Source organism: Magnolia sinica, chromosome 10 (genome assembly GCF_029962835.1).
Source record: "Magnolia sinica isolate HGM2019 chromosome 10, MsV1, whole genome shotgun sequence".
Classification (NCBI taxonomy): Eukaryota; Viridiplantae; Streptophyta; class Magnoliopsida; order Magnoliales; family Magnoliaceae; genus Magnolia; species Magnolia sinica.
In genome coordinates, this window is record NC_080582.1 from 20760712 (window position 1) to 20782003 (window position 21292).

General features: G+C 35.8%; 1 non-coding gene across 1 annotated transcript; it reads left to right on the forward strand.

Moving 5' to 3' along the window:
- The first annotated feature begins 16351 nt into the window (after window positions 1–16351).
- Window positions 16352–16458, forward strand: LOC131217961 (small nucleolar RNA R71). The gene has a single exon (XR_009157541.1). It is a non-coding gene; the product is annotated as a small nucleolar RNA R71 (small nucleolar RNA).
- Window positions 16459–21292: the final 4834 nt, after the last annotated feature.

Genomic DNA, 21292 nt, shown 5'->3' on the forward strand with positions numbered 1-21292 from the left:
AGATTCAAAAACTAAGTTGAACACACTGTAAAAAGTAGTGGGGGATTGAATGCCTGCCATTGAAACCCTTTTCAGGGTCACATAAATCATGGATTAATATGATATTTATTTTTTTCTCTTCATCCAATTCTATGTGACTTGATGAACAGATTGGATGGAAAGTAAACGCTACGGTGGGCCCTACGAATGTTTTAACGATGAGAATCATTGGCCCATTGTTAAAAACTTCTTCTGGGCCACATGTTTTAGATGAATTGGATTTTTTTATTTTCTCATCATTCATGTCTGTGTGACCTAACGAACAGGTTGGATGGCAAATAAACATTATGGTGGGCCCTAGGAAGTTTTTGACGATGGGTGTTCAATCAGAACTGTTTTCCTATGGTGAGGTCCATTTGAGATTTAGATCTACTTTTTTTTTGGGCTCATGCTTGAAAATGATCTGAAAAATTAGATGAACGACATGGATAAAACATGTACCTCATGATCGAACCAGAGAGCACCGTCCAATAGCTTTCCAACTGCGTACAGCATGCAATCCCCATGAGAGTGCAAAAGTCCCGACACGAGTCATTATTTTAGAGAATCTCTCGTTCTCACAGCTGTTGAATCCCAGCTGTGAGTATAATCTAATAGCTCATTTGAAAAGCCCGCATAAAATCTCCGTGCGGCCTTGTGCGCAGGAGACCCTCTCTCTCTCTCTCGCTATATATATATATATATATATATATATATATAGGTTCTATGCGGTCGAGCTCATGGGAACTTCCCATGAGGTCGAGATGTGTGGGCCCCACCATGATATATTTCGAACATTAACACAGTGCATTTCATGGGTCCCCTTTAAATTATGGGATATCCCAAAAATCAGCCGTATAACCAATAACAAAAACACCCACGCTACACTCGGGCTTGGTCTCGGTGCAAGGGCATGGGCATGAGCATGTGAGGCAATGTGGATGTAGAGGCGCTAATGGCATACATGCAGAAAGGTAAGAAACTACCAATAACATCTAGTTTCTCCCAACAGCCAGAAATGGTCAATTGGATTAATTTCCCTAGACCATAACTCTCAACCACCATTGCCTATATAAACAGGGCCTGGATGGGTTTCCAGAACACCACAACACACTCCAGCAGACCTATTCAAACCACATATTCTCCTAGAGAACAAGAAGTTCCAGCAAGACAATAGGTTCATCTGAACCATTGCCTGAAGAACAGACCAACAGTGTGGTCTAGAATAGTTCATTTGTACCATTAGATGAAAAAATGACCAGCACGGTGGTGTAATTCACATTTCTTCTTCTCATTTTCTATCTGGAATTTTTCTTTTTATTTTTGCCAGAAATTTTGTAACAGAGTTCCATTAGTGGGTCTTCGTGTTTGTTAAATGCAAATCCACACCAGACTCGTTGTATCTTAAGAGCAATGTGCTTGTAACCTTTCAGGATACTCAAATTATTTAAGTAGGGGCAAATAATGCTTTAAGGACAACATTCTATATGTGCTTCAGCCTGTCCTGATTTCGGATTATTTTGATTTCCTTCTTTCATATTTTACAGAAAATATCATTTCTGTATTATATCTCAACAATCTTAAAGCGTTATTTTCAATGGAAATCGATAGCGTATCATCTATCAAGTTGATGAATCAGGACTTGATTCATCTTAATCGGTTTAATGAAACTAATTTTACCAGATGGCAAGACAAACTTAAGTTTCTTCTAACAGCGCTGAAGATCTACTACATTTTAGATCCAACTCTACAACGGCTACTAACAACAACTGAAGTAGACACACCTAAATACCAATCGTTGCCCGCACCAAACGAGCTGAAGACAAACTCTTGTGTCGTGGACACATCCTGAATGTGCTCTCCGACCGTCTGTCCAATATGTACACACAAATATCATCAGCAAAAGAAATCTGGACCACTCTAGAGTTCAAATAGAAAGATGAAAAAGAAGGTACCAACAAGTTTCTGATAGCCAGGTACTTTGACTATAACATGATAGATAAAAAACTGCTACTAGCCCAAATCCAAGAACTGCAGCTAATAGTAAACAAAATCAAAGCCATTAAAATTGATCTTCCTGAATCATTCCAAGTCGGAGCTATTATTGTTAAGTTGCCCCCGATGTGAAAAGACTATAGAAAGAAGTTACTGCATAAAAGTGAGGACTACACACTAGAACAAATCCAAAAACAACTGAAAATTGAGGAAGAATCCTACAACTGCAATAAAAAGAATGACAACGGGAATTCGTCGTCCAAAGTACACGCAGTACAAAATACAAACAACAATAATCCTGAGAAGGACGATTCCCTAAAACCTAATAAAGAAAAATTCAAGAAAAACACCCATAAGAAGAACGGAAAGTTCAAAGGCCCATGCCATGTCTGTGGGAAAAACGGGCACTATACTCAAGTTTGTTGATATCGCAAATCTAAAAAAGAAGCAAGTGCAGTAGAAGGCGATATTGTGGCAATGATCACTAAGGTGAACACCATCCAAGAAAAGGTTCCTGGTTGGTGGTACGTACGATACTGTCGCTACCTTACATGTCTGCTACGACTGATCAACCTTCAAAACCTATGAGGAATTGACTAATGGTCAAGAAGTCCAAATGGGTAATGAAGTCCGATCGAAGGTTGTCGGCAAAGGAACCATCGAACTGATACTCACATCTGGGAAGAAAGTGATTCTGACAAATTTATTGCACGTCCCAGACATGAGGTGAAACCTAATTTCAGGGGATCTTCTGGGCAACTCAGGAATAAAGGTGGTGTACGAGTTAAGAAAACTGATTCTATCGAAGAATGGTAATTTTGTCAGAAAGGGATATGCTTATAAAGGTATGATTACGTTTTCTCTAAATGAAGGTAACACTTCTGCATATATGGTTGAATCTGTTGGACTATGGCATGATAGACTAGCCCATATAGGGTATAATACCTTGAAGTTCATGGCTGAGAATGGTTTAATATCATACAGTGAAAATGAAACCGATAAATATGAATTGTGCATACGATATAAAATGACAAAGAAACCTTTTCCAAATGTCAAGAGATCATCTCAAGTGTTAGATCTTGGGCACAGTGATATCTGTGAGTTAAATGACATTCTTACTCGTGGAGGTAAAATGTACTTTATAACCTTTATCGATGATTTCTCTAGATATGTGTATATGTACCTGTTAAAGAGAAAAGATGAAGCATTGAACATGTTTAAGGTATATAGAGCAGAAGTAGAAAATCAACTAAATAAGAAGATAAAGATTCTCCATAGTGATAGAGGAGGAGAATACTTCTTTAATGAATTCAATAACTTTTGTGAGGAACATAGACTAATATATCAATGTACTGCACCATACACACCTCAACAAAATAGAATAGCAGAAAGAAAGAATAAAACATTGTAGAGATAGTCAACCCAATGCTAATATGAGCAAAGTTGTCACTCAGTCTATGGGGTGAGGCATTGCTTGCAGTGTGTCATATATTAAATAGAATTTCGTCTAAGAAATATAAGATATAGCCATATGAAATATGGAAAGGTAGAAAACCTAACCTATGATATCTTAAAGTATGGGGGTGTCTTACATATTGCAGAACTCCTGATCTAAAAAAAAAAAACTAAGTTAGGACCTAGAGCTATTACGTGTGCCTTCGTAGGGTATGCATAAAATAGTAAAGCTTATAAACTTCTAGATCTAGAGTCTAATACCATAATAGAATCAAGAAACGTTGAGTTCTTTAAGAACTCACTATCCTTGGAGTCAAAGGATATAATGAAGTCCAAACTCCTGATAGAGAACTAGATAGTACAACTCCACAAGTAGTGGAAGCTCCTATTGAATCTTGTAAGAGTCTAAGGACAAGAATAGAGAAAAGTCTATATGATGATTATATAGACTCTCATCGCATCTTTTTCCATCTTATAGAAGGAGATGGAGAAAATGTTATAAGAAAAATACCTATAGTAATGACTATAGAAGATTATCCTAAAACATATAAAGAGGTTGTTGTTAAGGGTCAAATATTGCATATTATCCCCTATTTATATCTTGGTTTTATGAACATGATAATGCTTAATGTTCTATTTTACTCATGTTTGTGTTGTAAAGTGAATTTAAGAGCTTGGATTGAAAATGGTACTAAAAGCGTGAATTTGATGTTTAAGAATCACCAAGGCAAAGGATGGATCTTAGAAGACCAAGATTGAAGAATTCAGATGCCAAAGATTTAAGAAAACCAAGTGAGGAATGAAGAGAATCAAAGATTTGACATAAGGAAAATGAATCCTGAAATCATCCTGAAAAAGCATATTCTGGAACTCTGAGTCATTCTTGAAATTGCCCAGAGTGAAGTCTATTTTGGAAAACTGCGCAGAGTGAAGTCTATTTTAGCAAACTATGTAAATTTGAAGCGATTTCTAGAGTTTTCCAACTAGGTGTGAAAGTTAGAGTTCCACAACTATAAATATGACTTCCTAGGATGTTCCTAAGCATCTTCTAGGGTTTAAGGAGTGAAGTAAAATGGTGGAGAAGCCGTGGCCAAGAGTTTTTCTTCTTCTTCCTTAATTGTTTTCATGTTTTTCTTAAGAAACTTAGGTCCACTCATGTTTATGGTTGGTTAAACCTCTTAGCTAAGGCTAAGAGGTGAAGCTTATAGCGTGATGGGAAGTTTCTCTTACTTTGATTCATGTTTATGTTGAACTTTCTTTGATTCTAATTTGATATTTAAGGAATACTTTCAGTTTTTAATGGTTTATTGTGACTCAAATTACAATAGAACTGTAAAAGCTTTGACTATCTTCTTTTCCTGATTTTAAGATTGTGGGATTGGTAAATCCTGTTGTTGGTCATCATCCCATGGGCATGGTTTGGTGATGGAATCTCTTCTAATTATCACAATTCTCCCCCATTGAGAATTGTAAGTGCTATGTTTTATAGCTCTTATGATTGTCAAATTTTGCAGTGCCAAAACCACTTGGAATCTGCGTCTTGTGTAGCTCAACTTTATATCATCCTTTGCCTACACTCAAGTACAAGTTCAAGAAGTTCAAATTCAAGTTCAAGCATCTTAAGTACAAGATTTGGAAGTTCATGATCAAGAAGCTCAAGAACTAGATCAAGTTTTCAAGTTCTAAATATATCAAGACAATGTGGTTTACTCAAGTTGAATCTCAAGTTAAGTACTTCAAGTTTAAGCTTCAAAGTACTTCTAGTTCAAGCTTCAAAGTACTTCAAGTTCAAGCTTCAAAGTACGTCAAGTTCAAGACTTAAAGTAGGTGTTGATATCAAGCTTTGTGTACTTCAAAATCAACTGTCAACCAAAGCAAATGATGATTCAATGTTCAAATATCACTTATATGGTATGAATGACCCTAGATTGACCATAGGTTAGGTCATATTGTTTGCATACTTAAATTGGGTCATTATAGAATTGTATAGGCTGTTTCTCGACTAGTCTTAGCCTATGTTCAACTACTCCTAGTACTGGCTCGACCAGTCTAAGAATTTTCTCGACTAGTCCAAGGTTTGTTGTAATTTTTCAAATTTTCTATAAAATCCTCGACCAGTCCAGGAGACTGCTCGACTAGTTGAGTGAAGGGCTCGACCTATCGTACAGGCCACACGACCAGCCAAGCGAGCCACTCAACCAGTCGTAGAATAGTCTTATCTTATCGCGTCCGAATTTTTAAAAGTTTGTTAGTCCTTCAATCAATCGATCTGACCTCTGGGCCAATCGAGTGAACAGTAATTTTGCCTATAAATTGAGGACGATTTTCAAAGTATTTTATTCCATTCCAAGAAATTCAAGTGACTACTCTGAGAAAACTTGTCCCCACATTTGAGAAGCAAATTGGTCAGTATTTAAAATTATTTTATTGCTTTTTGTATTTGATTTTGAGTTCTTTATTCCAATCTTATTTGAAGAAGGGATTTAAGTTTTTCCCTTTCTTGAGATCAAAATCAAATCAAGTAAGCCTAAGGTGATTTAATCTAAAATTCATTTAGAACCTAGAACCTTTTCATAAGTGAATGTGAACATTGAACATCTACGTTGAACATCTACTTCGAATTGGTTCTACTAGGCTTTATCAAATGAGAATATCCAGATAAGTTTATTTACATTTCTGTAAATTTCTTTTTTGAGATTGTGCCAGGAAAATCTCTGTTTTGGTTTGTCTGAGGTGATCCAGAAAACTTAGAGTGTGGGGTTTTTAAATTGTGTAAGCCCACTTGAAAGACACAATTGTGAGGGTTTTAGGTGAACCTTAAAAAACCTATTTCATAGTGAACGCCAATATCCGCTGTGTGAGGATATTGGGAGTGGAGTAGTTGTGTGGCTATTTTTCTAAACAGTTGGTGTATACACAAGCGAACCACTATAATTTCTGGTCTTATGGTGGATAATTGATAGTGACTGGGTGTGAATGTTGTAAATTCTTTTAGCCTTTGTGGAGAATGTTGTAATCTCTTTTATACAAGTGTAGGAATATTGTAATAGCTTAGTTCATTTTCTTTGCTATTGTTATTTCTTTATTCCTCTATATCAGTTTGGGATTTTAATACACAGACCGTTCTAGAAATCAGGTTGTCCTACCATAAGCCATTGGTTTTTGGTGTAAGGTTGTCCTTAGAACAACATCTGTATCAACCTCTCAATACTTATACATTTAAGGTTATTATTCATTTCTACTTTGTGGGATTGTTTAATTCTATCTTTGTTTATATTTGTTTAATTCCGCATTTAATTTTTTAAGTTGGTATTGTCCTATTCACCCCCCCTCCTCTCTCTAGGACTCTAGGACTCTTAGCTCAGCCTTTTCAAGTGGTATCAGAGCCTAATAGCTCTTTTTTATCTTTATTATTTGAATTAAATTCCTAAGCTAATCAATCTGAGCTTTTTAAGATGTTAAGTTTTGATAACCTTTCAGTCACTAGGCCTCCACCTTTTGATGACTCCAATTATGCCTATTGGAAAGCCAGAATGAGGATTTTCTTAAAATCCATGGATGAGAGCATGTGGCAAGCCACAGTAACCAATTGGACCCCTCCTACTACTGAAGTGACTGATACGTTGATGAATCTAAAACGATGAAAGTAACACCTTACTTTTCTTAGACCACCCTTCTGAAAAGTGAGAGTGGTGCCAATGCAAAGGCTCTAAATGTAATATCTTGCACACTATCAGTGGATGAATTCAAGAGAATTATATCCTGTGATACTGCAAAGCAAGCCTGAGATATTTTGAAAATGACACATGAGGGTACATCAATTGTCAAGAAATCTAAAGTCCAAGTCCTCACAACCAAATTTGAGGAAATACGTACGGAAGAAAGTAAAACCTTCATGGACTTCTATACTAAATTGAATGACATTGTTAACTCTATGTGGGGTCTTGGTGATAGAATCTCAGAAAGTAAAGTCTGTGCAAAGATACTGCGCTTATTGCTTGAATGGTTTAATTCAAAGGTGACTGCGATCCATGAACTTTGTGATATGGATAATATGAGGGTAGAAAAATTGGTTGGTTCTTTACAAACCTATAAGTTAAACTTTAAAGCTCCTAAAGGTAAGTTCATTGCCCTTAAGTCTTCTAAATGTATTTCTCATGAAAATAGTAATTCTGATTTAGAAACTTCTGAAGATGATATGGCCCTTTTAGTTAAAAAGTTTTATAAGATTTTCAAAAGTAAAAAAAAGAAGAAGATTGATTTGCAAAAACCTAATGAAAAGAAAAGATGTAGTTCTAAAACTTGAAAATCTTTAAAAAAAACAGTCAATGCTAAAACTACCATGAATATGGGCATCTAGCAAACAAATGTCCTAAGAAGGACAAGTCTAAAAACAAAGGTATGTTGACTACATGGGATAAATCTTCCTGCTATGAAGCCTCTTCTGAGTCAAAATATTCTGAAAGCGAGTCAGCTAATGAAGTTAAAGCCCTAATGACTCTAGCGAAGTTTACTTTTTCAGATAATGATGATACAACCAGTGAAGAAAATCTAAATAGTGACCATGAAAATGAAGAAGATCTTCAAGATGCTTATAATGCCCTATACGAGGAATATTGCTGTAAAGTTAAAACTTCAGAAAGAAAAGTTTTCAAAACTAAAAGAAAATTTTGATAATCTAGTCTTAAAAAAATCTCACATTTCAGATTGTTTTGAAAAAACTAAGTGCGACTTAGATTTCAAAATCTCCCAAGTTGAAAACTTAAAATCTAAAAATGAAAAGCTAAAGCATGAAGTCTCTTCGCTTTTGAGTTTGAAGGACAAATAGAAGTATGCCCAAGGTGATCCTAAATTAGAAAAACTTTTATTCAGATCTAGAAAATGTGGTGATCGATCTGGATTAAGCTATGACAAAAGTATTCCTTCTAAACATAAGAATACTCCACCTAAATTTGTGAAAGGGGAGTCTTCTAAGTCAAAAGAAAAAAGTCTGAATCAAAATTATTCTAAAAATACTAAAACTTTTCAGACCGTAAAACCTAAAAGCTACCATATCAACTATAAAAGTCAGAATCATAATCCTATAGCTGAGAAAATTGTTGACTTACTTAAGGAGCTCTTAAAATCTAACTCAGTGGATCGAACTTATAACAACTATAAACATAAGAAGACCAACTATACTCCTAAACCCAAAACTGTAATGAAATGGGTCTCTAAGGTTACATGTTTGGTTGCCCACACCGCTTTCAAAGCTTCGAGTCATTCAAAGTGGTACCTAGACAGTGGTTGTTCCAGACATATGACAGGTGACAAAGGTCTGTTCACCAATCTTAAAGACATGACTGATGGTTTTGTCACATTTGGTGATGGTAGCAACTGTAGAATTATTGGCCAAGGTATGGCTCAACTCTTTAACCTCCCTCTATTTGAGAATGTTTTATGTATAGAAGGGTTAAAACATAATTTATTAAGCATCTCTCAAATATGCGATAATAAGCATAGTGTAAAATTTACTAAAGGTGTGTAATTTTAAATAAAAATGGATCTGTAATATTAATTGGTTGCAAAACTTCTGAAAATTGTGACATTATTTGTGATTCAAGCTCATCCAATTTGTCGTGTTACATGGTCCGTACTGATGAAACCGAATTATGGCATAAACGCCTCGGACATATACATTACCATAACTTATATAGATTGAGCAAAAGAAGTCGGTACTAGGTTTACCCAAAATACAGAAAGTAAACAAAATATGTGGGAATGCTAGATTGGCAAACAAACTAGGATTACTCATAAAAAGATGAACTCCAATGCCACATCTAAACCACTCGAACTTCGCCACATGGATCTCATTGAACCAACTAGAATGGAGAGTTGAGGTGGTAAGAAGTACATTTTGGTTATAGTAGATGACTTTACCAGATATACTTGGGTAGTCTTCTTGAGAGAGAAATCACAAACTTTCGATTAAGTAAAAAGGGTACTAAAATGTTTCCAAATGGAAAAAGAATCACAAGTCTCTAAAATCCGTAGTGATCATGGTTCTGAATTTGAAAATAGCGGTTTTGAGAAATTTTACAACGATCAGGGAATATCACATGAATATTTTGTGCCTAAAAATCCACAACAAAATGGGGTAGTGGAAAGGAAAAATAGAGTGCTTCAAGAAATGGTGAATGTAATGCTAAATAGTATGAAGCTTCCTAAAAATCTTTGGGCTGAGGCGATAAATACTGCTTGTTATATAATTAACCGCGTTTACACTAGAAAATCAAATGATAAAATGGCTTATGAAATGTGGTTTGATAAGAAGCCTACAGTCACATACTTTCAAGTTTTTGGCAACAAGTACTACATCTTACGTGACTGAGAAAATATGAGTAAATTTGACACCAAAAGTGATGAAGGGATATTTTTAGGGTATGATCTGAATAGTCGAGTGTATTGGGTTCTCAATAAGAGGATTGGTGTAATTCAAGAGTCCATTAATGTAGTTATCGACGATCACTTGAATACACCTATCTCAAGTTCAGAAAATGATGAAGTGCTTATAATTGATAAACCAGACTCTTCATCAAGTCAAAATAACACTGAACTGAGGACAGTTAAAGACCATCCTTCTAATCAAATCCTTGAAAACCCTCTCACTGGTGTGCGCACTTATAAATAACTTGAAAACATGTGTAACTACGTGTGTTTTACATCTTAGATAGAACCAGCTAACGTAAAAGCTCTTACTGACAAAAACTGGATTGTTGCAATGCAAGAAGAGCTCAATCAATTTGTTAGAAATGATGTTTGATATTTAGTTCCATGACTAAAAGATAAACACATTATCGGAACAAAATGGATCTTTAAAAATAAGTCTGATGAACTTGGTAATATCATTAGAAACAAGGCTAGGCTAGTTATACAAGGGTAGACTCAAATTGAAGGCATCGATTATGATGAGACCTTTGCCTCAGTAGCTCATCTTGAATCAATCAGACTATTTATATCCATTGCATGCTTTAAAAAGTTCAAAATATACCAAATGGATGTAAAGAGTGCATTCTTGAACGACTATCTGCATGAAGAAGTGTATGTTAAATAACTATCGGGTTTTGAAGACCCTAAGCATGCTAATCATGTCTATTACCTGAAAAAGGCACTCTACGGTTTGAAACAAGTTCCCAGGGCATGGTATGAAAAGTTGACTAAGTTTCTACTAAGTCATAACTTTGTAATGGGAAGTGTTGATAAGACATTGTTTGTAAAGAAACATAATGATCACATTCTAATAGTGCAAATCTATGTTGATGATATTATTTATGGATCTACTTGTACTAACATGACTGTTGAGTTTGCAGATCTTATGAAGTCTAAATTTAAAATAGGCATGGTTAGAGAATTAAACTATTTCTTAGGGTTGCAAGTCAAACAGCTAATTGATGGTTTCTTTATCTCTTAAACCAAATATGCTCTGAACTTAGTTAAAAAGTTCAGATTTGAGAGTAGAAAAAATTTTGATACTCCAATGAGTACTACTCTAGAACTTTTTAAGGATTCAATAGGTAAGAGTGTGGATCCTAAGTTGTATCGCAGTATGATTGAAAGTTTACTTTATTTAACTGCGAGCCGACATGATATTGCATTTAGCGTAGGAATTTGTGCTAGATATCAATCTGATCTGAAAGAGTCACATTTGATAGCTGTTAAGCATATTTTGCGATATATCGCTAGTTTACCTAATCTTGGTCTCTGGTATCCATATGATACTACTGTGCAATTAGCTGGTTACACTGATGCTGATTGGGCTGGTAACATTGATGATCGTAAATCAACCGGTGGTGGTTGTTTATGTCGAGAACTGTTTGGTTTCTTGGCAGAGTAAGAAACAAAGTTCTGTAGCGCTCTCAACAGCTGAGGCTGAATACATTGCTGCTGGTAATGCATGCACTCAGCTTGTGTGGATGAAGAAAATGCTAAGCGATTACGGAATTGCATAAGATTCTATGGTTTTATCTTATGATAATTCAAGCGCGATTAATATCTCAAAAAATCCAATTTAGCATTCACGAACCAAGCATATTAACATTAGGTATCATTATATTCGTGAACTGGTGGAAGACAAGATAATTTTATTAGAATATATTCCTACAAAGATTCAACTTGCAGACATATTCACAAAACCGCTCAATAAAAATAGATATGTAAAATTGAAATTTGATCTTGGTATGTGCAATATGAACTAATGAATTATGTCTATTTGTATCATAATGGGTATATTTATTATTTTATAAATTTTAAAATTCTAATAAAATGCAAATTTGCACATTTTCAGGGGTACACGACCAGTCGAGTACACACTGGACCAGTCGTGGTTCGACTAGTCAAGTATGTACTCGACCAGTCATAGAACACAGGTTTGGCCTTTTTATTTGGGGAAAATCATTTTTTTCTTCATTTGGTTCTTCTTCTCCAACAAGCCCTACCACGACCGGTCGAACCCATCTTCGATTCCTCCATAATTAGTGCATTATTTTCAATTTCCTTGTAGATTCAAGTCATTTGCACTTCATGTTCTTCATTTGTGTAATTTATTTCAAGCTTTGTGATTGTTTTGGGGGTTTTCTATCATAAAATCTGATTTATTAGAAACCCTTGTTACCTCTTTTGCATTCTCTTTATTCCTTATTTTCTTTATTGTAAATGGAGGGTAGAAACAAGAAGAAAGGATCTCGTGGTCCCTTTTCTTCTCGTTCCGCTCATATAACAGTGCTCCATCTTCGGTCACCCGAGGAAGATCCTGATAATGTGCGGGATATTCACGTGCGCAATGTGATAGTTGAATGGACGGTTAATCTTAATCATTTAAAACCTTTTGGAGTTGTTCCTCTCCTTCAGTCTGTAGGATGGGATAACATATTACATTGGGGTGGACAGGCATACCGCACCATTGCGCAGGCTATGTATGCTGGCATAAGTGACTTCTCTAATGAGAATCTGACATTTACTCTTATAACTAGAGAAGGTCCAATTATAGTGGACCGTCATATTATTTCTGGATTAATGGAGATACCTGTCAATGATGAAGATATTCCAATCCATACTCTTGTAGAAAAATCGTCAGAATCTGAGAAGAGAATGCTTACTAGAGTTTTATGTAATATGGTTGCAGAATGGAGTACTGAGAATGCGCTTACTTCCAAGTTTATGTTACTCAGATACAGGGTTCTCCATAGGATTTTCATTTCAAATGTCTATCCTCGATCTGGTAACAAAACCGAGCTCACTACATTCATGGCTCGTATTCTTCATTCCATTGTTACTGGAGTGTCTATGTGTCTTCCTTCTCTTATCTGTTATATCATGATTCAGTTCCATCTCTATCTAGGTCATAGTGACATACCCTTTGCCTATCTTATGACTGTTTTAGCCACCCATAGTTTAGTGGCTATGCCTGTTGGAGAGACTCCCATTAATCATCTTCTCTTCAACAACTCAAACATAAACAAGATGAATTTGAGATTGGCTCCATGCCAAGTTGATGTGGGTGCTGGTAGAGTAGCTGAAGCAAATGTAGAGGAGGGTACTTTGCCTCCAGATGATGTCAATATGGATGACATCTTTGATGAGATTGAATCTGACTCTGCAGCGGATCCTGATTTTCAACTGTCTGATTTTGATGAACGTTTACGTTCTCTTGAGGAAAAGGTTGATGGTATGCATGTTTCTTAAGAAATGCAGTTTAAATATATGCGCAAATATCTGAGGCGCATTAATAAGGAACTGCATCAAATTGATCCTTCCATACCTGTACCTTCTTCTGGTTCGGATTAGTTTTAACTTTCTGATATGTAATAACTTTTATACTTAGATTTCTTTCTATGCTTGGACATATTGTGGACTTGTTTGAATGATTATCCTCCAATATTTAAGTTCTCTTGACCTTTCTCTATCATTACTTCTTACTCTTTTGTTTCCATCTTCATTTATAGGTTCTTTCCTTTATCATATTGTGACAAAAAGGGGGAGAATTTGTGTTGATATGCCATGTCTATGGATTCTATAGAGTGGATGTATGTTACATGTGGAGAAGTGGTTAAGTAGCAATGGCTATAGGTAGCAAATTTCTCCTAAATTTCTCCTCTTGAATTCTATGGAGTAATATATTGAGGGGGAGTATTTGGTTTGCTATTTGGTTCCTTAACTGGTGGTGCATGATTCTTTATTGTTCGTATTATGCTTATCTTATTTTAATGAAGTGTGTTTTGTCACAAATTTGACAAAGGGGGAGATTGTAAGTGCTATGTTTTCTAGCTCCTATGATTGTCAAATTTTGTAGTGCCAAAACCTCTTGGAATCTGTGTCTTGTGTAGCTCAACTTTATATCATCCTTTGCCTACACTCAAGTACAAGTTCAAGAAGTTCAAATTCAAGTTCAAGCATCTTAAGTACAAGATCTAGAAGTTCATGATCAAGAAGCTCAAGAACTAGATCAAGTTTTCAAGTTCTAAATATATCAAGACAATGTGCTTTACTCAAGTTGAATCTCAAGTTAAGTACTTCAAGTTCAAGCTTCAAAGTACTTCAAGTTCAAGCTTCAAAGTACGTCAAGTTCAAGACTTAAAGTAGGTGTTGATATCAAGCTTTGTGTACTTCAAAATCAACTGTCAACCAAAGCAAATGATGATTCAATGTTCAAATATCACTTATAAGGTATGAATGATCCTAGATTGACCATAGGTTAGGTCATATTGTTTACATACTTAAATTAGGTCACTATATAATTGTATAGGTTGTTTCTCGACTAGTCTTAGCCTATGTTCGACTAGTCCTAGTACTGGCTCGACTAGTCCAAGGTTTGTTGTGATTATTCAAATTTTTTTGTTAAATCCTTGACCAGTCCTAGAGACTGCTCGACCAGTCGAGTAAATAGTACTCGATCAGTCGAGTAGGCTCGACTTAAAGTCCAGTAACCAAATTGGGTCCAACACAACCAGTTGAGTGCATGGCTCGACTGGTCGTGCAGGCCACACGACTAGTCGAGCGAGTCACTCGACCAGTTGTGGAATAGTCTTATCTTATCGCGCTCAAATTTTTAAAAGTTTTTTGGTCCTTCGATCAGTCGAACTGACCTTTGGGCCAGTCGAGTGAACAATATTTTTGCTTATAAATTGAGAATGATTTTCAGAGTATTTTATTCCATTCCAAGAAATTCAAGTGACTACTCTGAGAAAACTTGTCCCCACGTTTGAAAAGCAAATTGGTCAGTATTTAAAATTATTTTATTGCTTTTTGTATTTGATTTTGAGTTATCTATTCCAATCTTATTTGAAGAAGGGATTTAAGTTTTTCCCTTTCTTGAGATCAAAATCAAATCAAGTATGCCTAAGGTGATTTAATCTAAAATTCATTTAAAACCTAGAAGCTTTTCATAAGTGAATGTGAATATTGAACATCTGCGTTGAACATCTACTTCAAATTGGTTTTATCGGGCTTCATCAAAGGAGAATATCCAGATAAGTTTATTTACATTTTTGTAAATTTCTTTTTTAAGATTGTGCTAGGAAAATCTCTTTTTTGGTTTGTCTGAGGTGATCCAGAAAACTCAGAGTGTGGGGCTTTTAAATTGTATAAGCCCAATTGAAAGACACAATTGTGAGAGTTTTAGGTGAACCTTGAAAAACCTATTTCGTAGTGAACGCCAATATCCACTGTGTGAGAATATTGGGAGTGGAGTAGTTATGTGGCTATTTTTCTAAACAGTTGCTGTACACACAAGCGAACCACTATAATTTCTGGTCTTGTGGTGGATGATTGATTGTGGCCGGGTGTGAATGTTGTAAATTCTTTTAAGCTTTTGTGGAGAATGTTGTAATTTCTTTTATACAAGTGTGGGAATGCTGTAATAGCTTAGTTCATTTTCTTTACTATTGTTATTTCTTTATTCCTCTGTATTAGTTTGGGATTTTGATACACAAACCATTCTAGAAATCAGGTTGTCCTACCATAAGCCATTGGTTTCTGGTGTAAGGTTGTCCTTAGAACAACATCTGTATCAACCTCTCAATACTTATACATTTAAGGTTGTTATTCATTTCTGCTTTGTGAGATTGTTTAATACTATCTTTTAAAGAATTAGGTCAAGGAAAGTTTAAATTTGATCTTAATTGTTATATCTTCCAATTGGATAGGAGGCGGATAGCTTTGGCTGGAAGCTTCCCTTTTTCCATAACTGTAATGCGTGAGTTTATCTTTTGTGTAGCCTTTACGAGTTCTTGTAAGGCTTGAAGAGTACTTTGCTGGATGAGCTCTTGAGGATTTTGAACCAATTCCTCTTGAGGTTTCCCTTAATTTAAGAATGGATTAGGGATTCCTTGAGGTGTAACATATTGTCCATTCCTCCAACTGAAATTCGGATGATTTCTCCAGCTGGAATTGTATGTGTTCAAAGTGAGTCCCTTGAAAGGCCTTTGATAGTTGTTTACGACATTTAATTGCTCATTTAATATTTCTTGAAACACAAGTATTGTTAGGCAATTTTCAGTTGTATGAATGTTAGGAGCACAAATACCGTGGACAACTTCCTTATCGCTATCCTTCCTAAGTTCCATGGCCTCGAGTTCCCTTGTGTGACTGGCCACTTTAGCGTTAATATCATCTTTCTCTTTCAAAAGATATAATCCACCTCTCTCCTTTAATTGAGTAGGCTTAAACGTGATGCTCGTTCTTGGGGAGATGTCCCTATGATTGTGCGATTTCAACAAGTTTATCAAAGTAATCCCACACTTTATCAACATCTTTGTTCAAGAATTCCCTATTGCACATTGTCTCGACAAATTGGCGTATAAAAGATGGAAGTCCTTCATGGAAGAAATTTGTTATGTGCCACATATCAAAACCGTGTTGTGGGCATGAACTGACAAGATCCTTGAACCGCTCCCAACATTGGAAGAATGTTTCATTTTCCCTTTGGGCGAAGTTCATGATCGACTTTCTGATCGTGTTCATTTTATGATATGGGAAGAATTTCTTTATGAACTCTCTTGTCATGTCATTCCATCCGCCAATAGATCGTGGACATAGTGAATGTAACCACGTCTTACATTTTCTTTCAGGGAGAAAGGGAAGAGTTTCAGATGGATTTTGTCCACAGAAACATTAGGAAAGTATAAAGTGGTTATGATCTCAGCAAACTCTTTCAAGTGTAAATATGAATTTTCAGATTCAAGCAAAAGGAACTTTGGAATGAGTTGGATCACTCCTGGTTTGCTGGCTATGTTTCCTATATTTTCTGAAAAAAACTATATAGGAAGGGGTGCTCACCCCCGTTGTTTGTAAATAATCTCGTAAAGTACGAGGCAAGGGTGCTCGATGCACCTTGTTCTCATCCTGGATTTCCTCCACCCTAGGTTGGGGTGGATTTGGAGGTTGATTGGCCAGTTGATTTGCAGCTATAACTTCAGTTAACTCTATGGATCTCGAGTACTGTCTAATCCTGTGATGGATAGATAACCCATCAACCAATCCTCCTTCACTCAAGAGACGTCGAGTGTTGTCACAGACCCACTTGGGCATGAAACACTCTTAGCCCTCAATTTCAGAATCTAACCTAAACCTAAAAAGAAAAAGGAAAATAGAAATCTAGAAATAGAGAGAGAGAGAGAGAGAGAGAGAGAGAGAGAGAGAGAGAATTAGAAAGAAGTTACCAAATTAGAAGTTTCTATGTTAGGATCCTGCAAAAGAAAAAGGAAAGTGAATTACTTTCTAAAAAGAGAAATAAAAAGTTTATAAAAATAGAAAGATGAGTTAGTTTCTAAAAACAAATTAGGAAAGTTTCTAAAAAAATAACCTAGTTTCCAAAAATAAAAAAGGAAAGTTTCTAAACCTAGAAAAAGGAAAGTGAGTTAGTTTATAAAAAAAAGAACTAAGAAAGCAACCTAATTTCTAAATAAAAATAAAAAATGAAAGTTTTTAAAAATAGAAAGTAAGTGAATTTCTAAAAACAGAAAAAGGAAACGAAATTAGTTTATAAAAACGGATTAAGTTTCTAAAAATAAAAAATTAGTTTTTAAAAACAAATTAAGAAAGTTTCTATCTTAGAATTAGAAAGTAAATTAGTTTCTAAAAATAAAAAAGGAAAGTTTTTAAACCTAAAAATAGAAAGCTAAGATAGTTTATAAAATAATTCTAAAAAAACCCTAACCTAAAAATACAAAGTAGAAAAATCCTAATCTTAACCTAATTCCAAAACTAATCAAATCCAGAAAACGTAACCGTCGGTCCTCGACGACGGTGCCAAAAAGTTGTTTACAACCCCAAGTGTAGGGTCACGATGTAGTAATAACTCGTGAGAACAAGGTCGAATCCACAGGAACTAAACTTGTACGTAGTCTGAAAAGAACTAGCACTAGAATTAGAAAAAGATCTAAATCTAAATATGGAATAAAAGAGAGTAATTGTGAAGGATTTATAAATATCAAAAGTGAACTAGAGTGCCAAGGATCCACTTGCAGTGATCAAGGAGCCCTCTTACTCGATTCAAGTACCATAATTAGAATTAGAGTCCTAAACCGCAATACGGAGTTAGTGAACCAAGCTCTTCAAATCCAATGGAACAAGCTAAGTCTATCACTAGTCTTAGGAGTGGGAAGATAATTGAAAAATCTATTCCGATAAGGGCTGAGAAGCCTAAGGACCCGGATGTAGACGAGACCGATAGACCTAGCAATGCTCCACATGAGGTAGAACCGGTACTTTAAAGCAAACCAATTGTTCCATTTCCCTAACGGTTGATAGCACCAAAACCTTTCTCTAACTCTCAGGATATTCTAAAGGTGCTTAAGCAAGTGAAGGTCAATATTCCTTTACTGGATGTCGTAAAATAGATACCTTAAAATGTCAAATTTCTGAAAGATTTATGTACGACCAAAAGATGACAAAACATTCAAAAGAAAATCTTCTTAACAGAAAAAGTGAGTGTCATCCTAAATCAAGATGTGCCACAGAAGTACAAAGATTCTGGTAGCCCAACCATTGCCTGTGTAATTGGGAATTACTGGATTGAGCATGCACTTCTTGATTTAGGAGCGAGTATAAATCTAATCCCATACTCGTTCTACAAAAACTGGATCTAGGTGAATTAAAATCCACCCGGACTACATTACAACTGGCTGATCGCTCAGTTCGTGTGCCGAGAGGGATAATTAAGGATGTGTTGATCCAGGTTGACAAACTCTACTATCCAGTAGATTTTATCATCCTGGATACTCAACCTATCATAGATATGAGTACTCAAATTCCTATCATCCTTGGTCGCCCATTCCTTACTACATCAAATTCAATCATCAATTATAGGAATGAAGTCATGAATTTATCTTTTAGGAATATGACATTAGAGCTCAATATCTTTTTCAATATAAGCAAATAGGCAGAGGATGATGATAATGATGCCCACGATGTTAACTTGATTGATTCTTTCATGAAAGATAGAACTCGAATGACCTTATCCTCTGACCTTCTAGAGACATGCTTGACCCACTCTCATGATTTAGATCATGATATGATTAGGGAGACGGGTGTTATACTTAATCCTGTGTCGGTACTTGAAGTTAACCGGTGGAGGCCAAAATTTGAAGAATTATCCCAAACGGATATAGTGCATCTACCATTTAACCTCAAGACACCAAAGCTTGACCTAAAACCTTTGCCCTTTGATTTGAAATATGTTTATTTCGATCAAGATAAGACATACCCGGTGGTGATTTCTTCCCACCTTGATCGAGAACAGGACAGTATGCTTATTTCTACTCTCATTGATCATAAAGGAGCCCTTGAATGGTTGATTGCAGACTTCAAGGGAATTAACCATTTGATTTATACTCACCACATTTATCCAGAGGATAATGCGAAGACCTCCCAGCAACCACAACATAGATTAAATCTAAACATGAAGGAAGTAATTAAGGCCGAGGTTCTTAAGCTATTGGATGTGGGTATCATATAACCTATATCCAATAGCCAATGAGTGAGTCCAACTCAGGTGGTTCCTAAAAAGTCCAGAATCACCATTGTAGCCAATGCCGACAATGAACTCGTGCCAACTAGAGTTACTACTGGTTGGAGAATGTGCATTGACTATAGGAAATTGAATACTATCATAAGGAATGACCACTTTCCTTTCCCTTTATTGATCAAATCTTAGAAAGGTTAGCTGGTCATTCCTATTACTATTTCCTTGACGAATATTCGGGATACAACCGGATAGAAATAACCCCTGAAGATCAGGAAAAGGCCACATTCACATGTCCCTTTGGCTCCTTTGCTTACTAAAGGATGTCATTTGGAGTGTGTAATGCCCCCGCTACTTTTCAGCGATGCATGATGAGTATTTTTTTCTGACATGATGGGACAATATTTAGAGGTCTTCATAGATGACTTCTCTGTCTTTGGTCCATCCTTCAGTGATTGTTTGGAGAATCTTAAATATGTGCTAAAGCGATGTGAGGAAAATAATTTGGTACTAAATTGGGAAAAGTGTCATTTCATGGTTCGTAAAGGGATTGTCCTCAGACATATCATCTCGTCAAAAGGAATTTAGGTAGATAAGGATAAGATTGATTTTATCTCTAACTTACCTCCACCCAAGAACATACGAGACGTGCAATCCTTTTAGGACACCGGATTTTACAGGAGATTCATAAAGGACTTTAGTCACCTCTCTCGTCCTTTATGCAATCTACTTTAGAAGGATGTACCATACGAGTGGACTGAGCAATGCCAGGAAGCTTTTTCTAAGCTCAAGGACATGTTAACCACTGCACCTATCATGCAGCCACCTTATTGGAGTATTCATTTTGAAATTATGTGTGATGTGTCTGATTATGCTCTTAGGGCAGTGTTAGGCCAGAGAAAAGAGAAGGAGCTCTATATTATATACTACGCAAGTAGAACTCTAAATCCTACCCAAGTGAATTACTCGACTAAGGAGAAAGAACTCTTCGCTGTAGTATTCGATTTGGACAAATTTAGGTTATACTTGATCAGATTCAAGATCATCATTTACACAGAACATGCGGTGCTTAAGTATATTCTTTCTCAGAATGATGTTAAGCCCCGTTTGATAAGATGGATCCTCTTACTCTAAGAATTTGATTTGAAAATAAAAGATAAGAAGATAGTAGAGAACGTAGTGGCTAACCATATTTCCCACCTTAACCTCTTCGATTCTGTTGAGACAACGAATATAAATGACATGCTCCCTGATGAATAACTGTTTAAAGTCTCCCATTCACCTTGGTTTACAGATATTGCTAATTATCTTGCAACAGGTTTCACACCGACACATTGGATTGCACAAGATAAGAAGAAATTTTTCGCCGAGGTACACAAATTCTTTTGGGATTATCCATATTTGTTTAAATATTGCCTAGACCAAATCTTAAGAAGATGTGTGCCAGATAATGAACACCAAAGTGTCATTTCCTTCTGTCATTCAGGCCTGTGGTGGTCACTTTTCTGTTAAAAAGACCATAGTCAAAATTCTGCAGTGCAGCTTTTACTGGCCCACTATGTTCAAGGACACTCATGAGTTTTGTAAAGCTTGTGAGCGTTGTCAGAAATTGGGAGCATTATCCCATCAAAATATGATGCTTTTAAACTCCATTCTGATCATTGAATCATTTGATTGCTAGGGCATCAATTTCATAGGACCGTTCCCTCAATTTTTTGGAAATTTGTATATTTTCCTAGCGGTAAACTATGTCACTAAATGGGTTGAAGTGATCCCATGCCGGCACAATGATCATCAAACAGTTATTAAGTTTTTAAAAGAGAACAT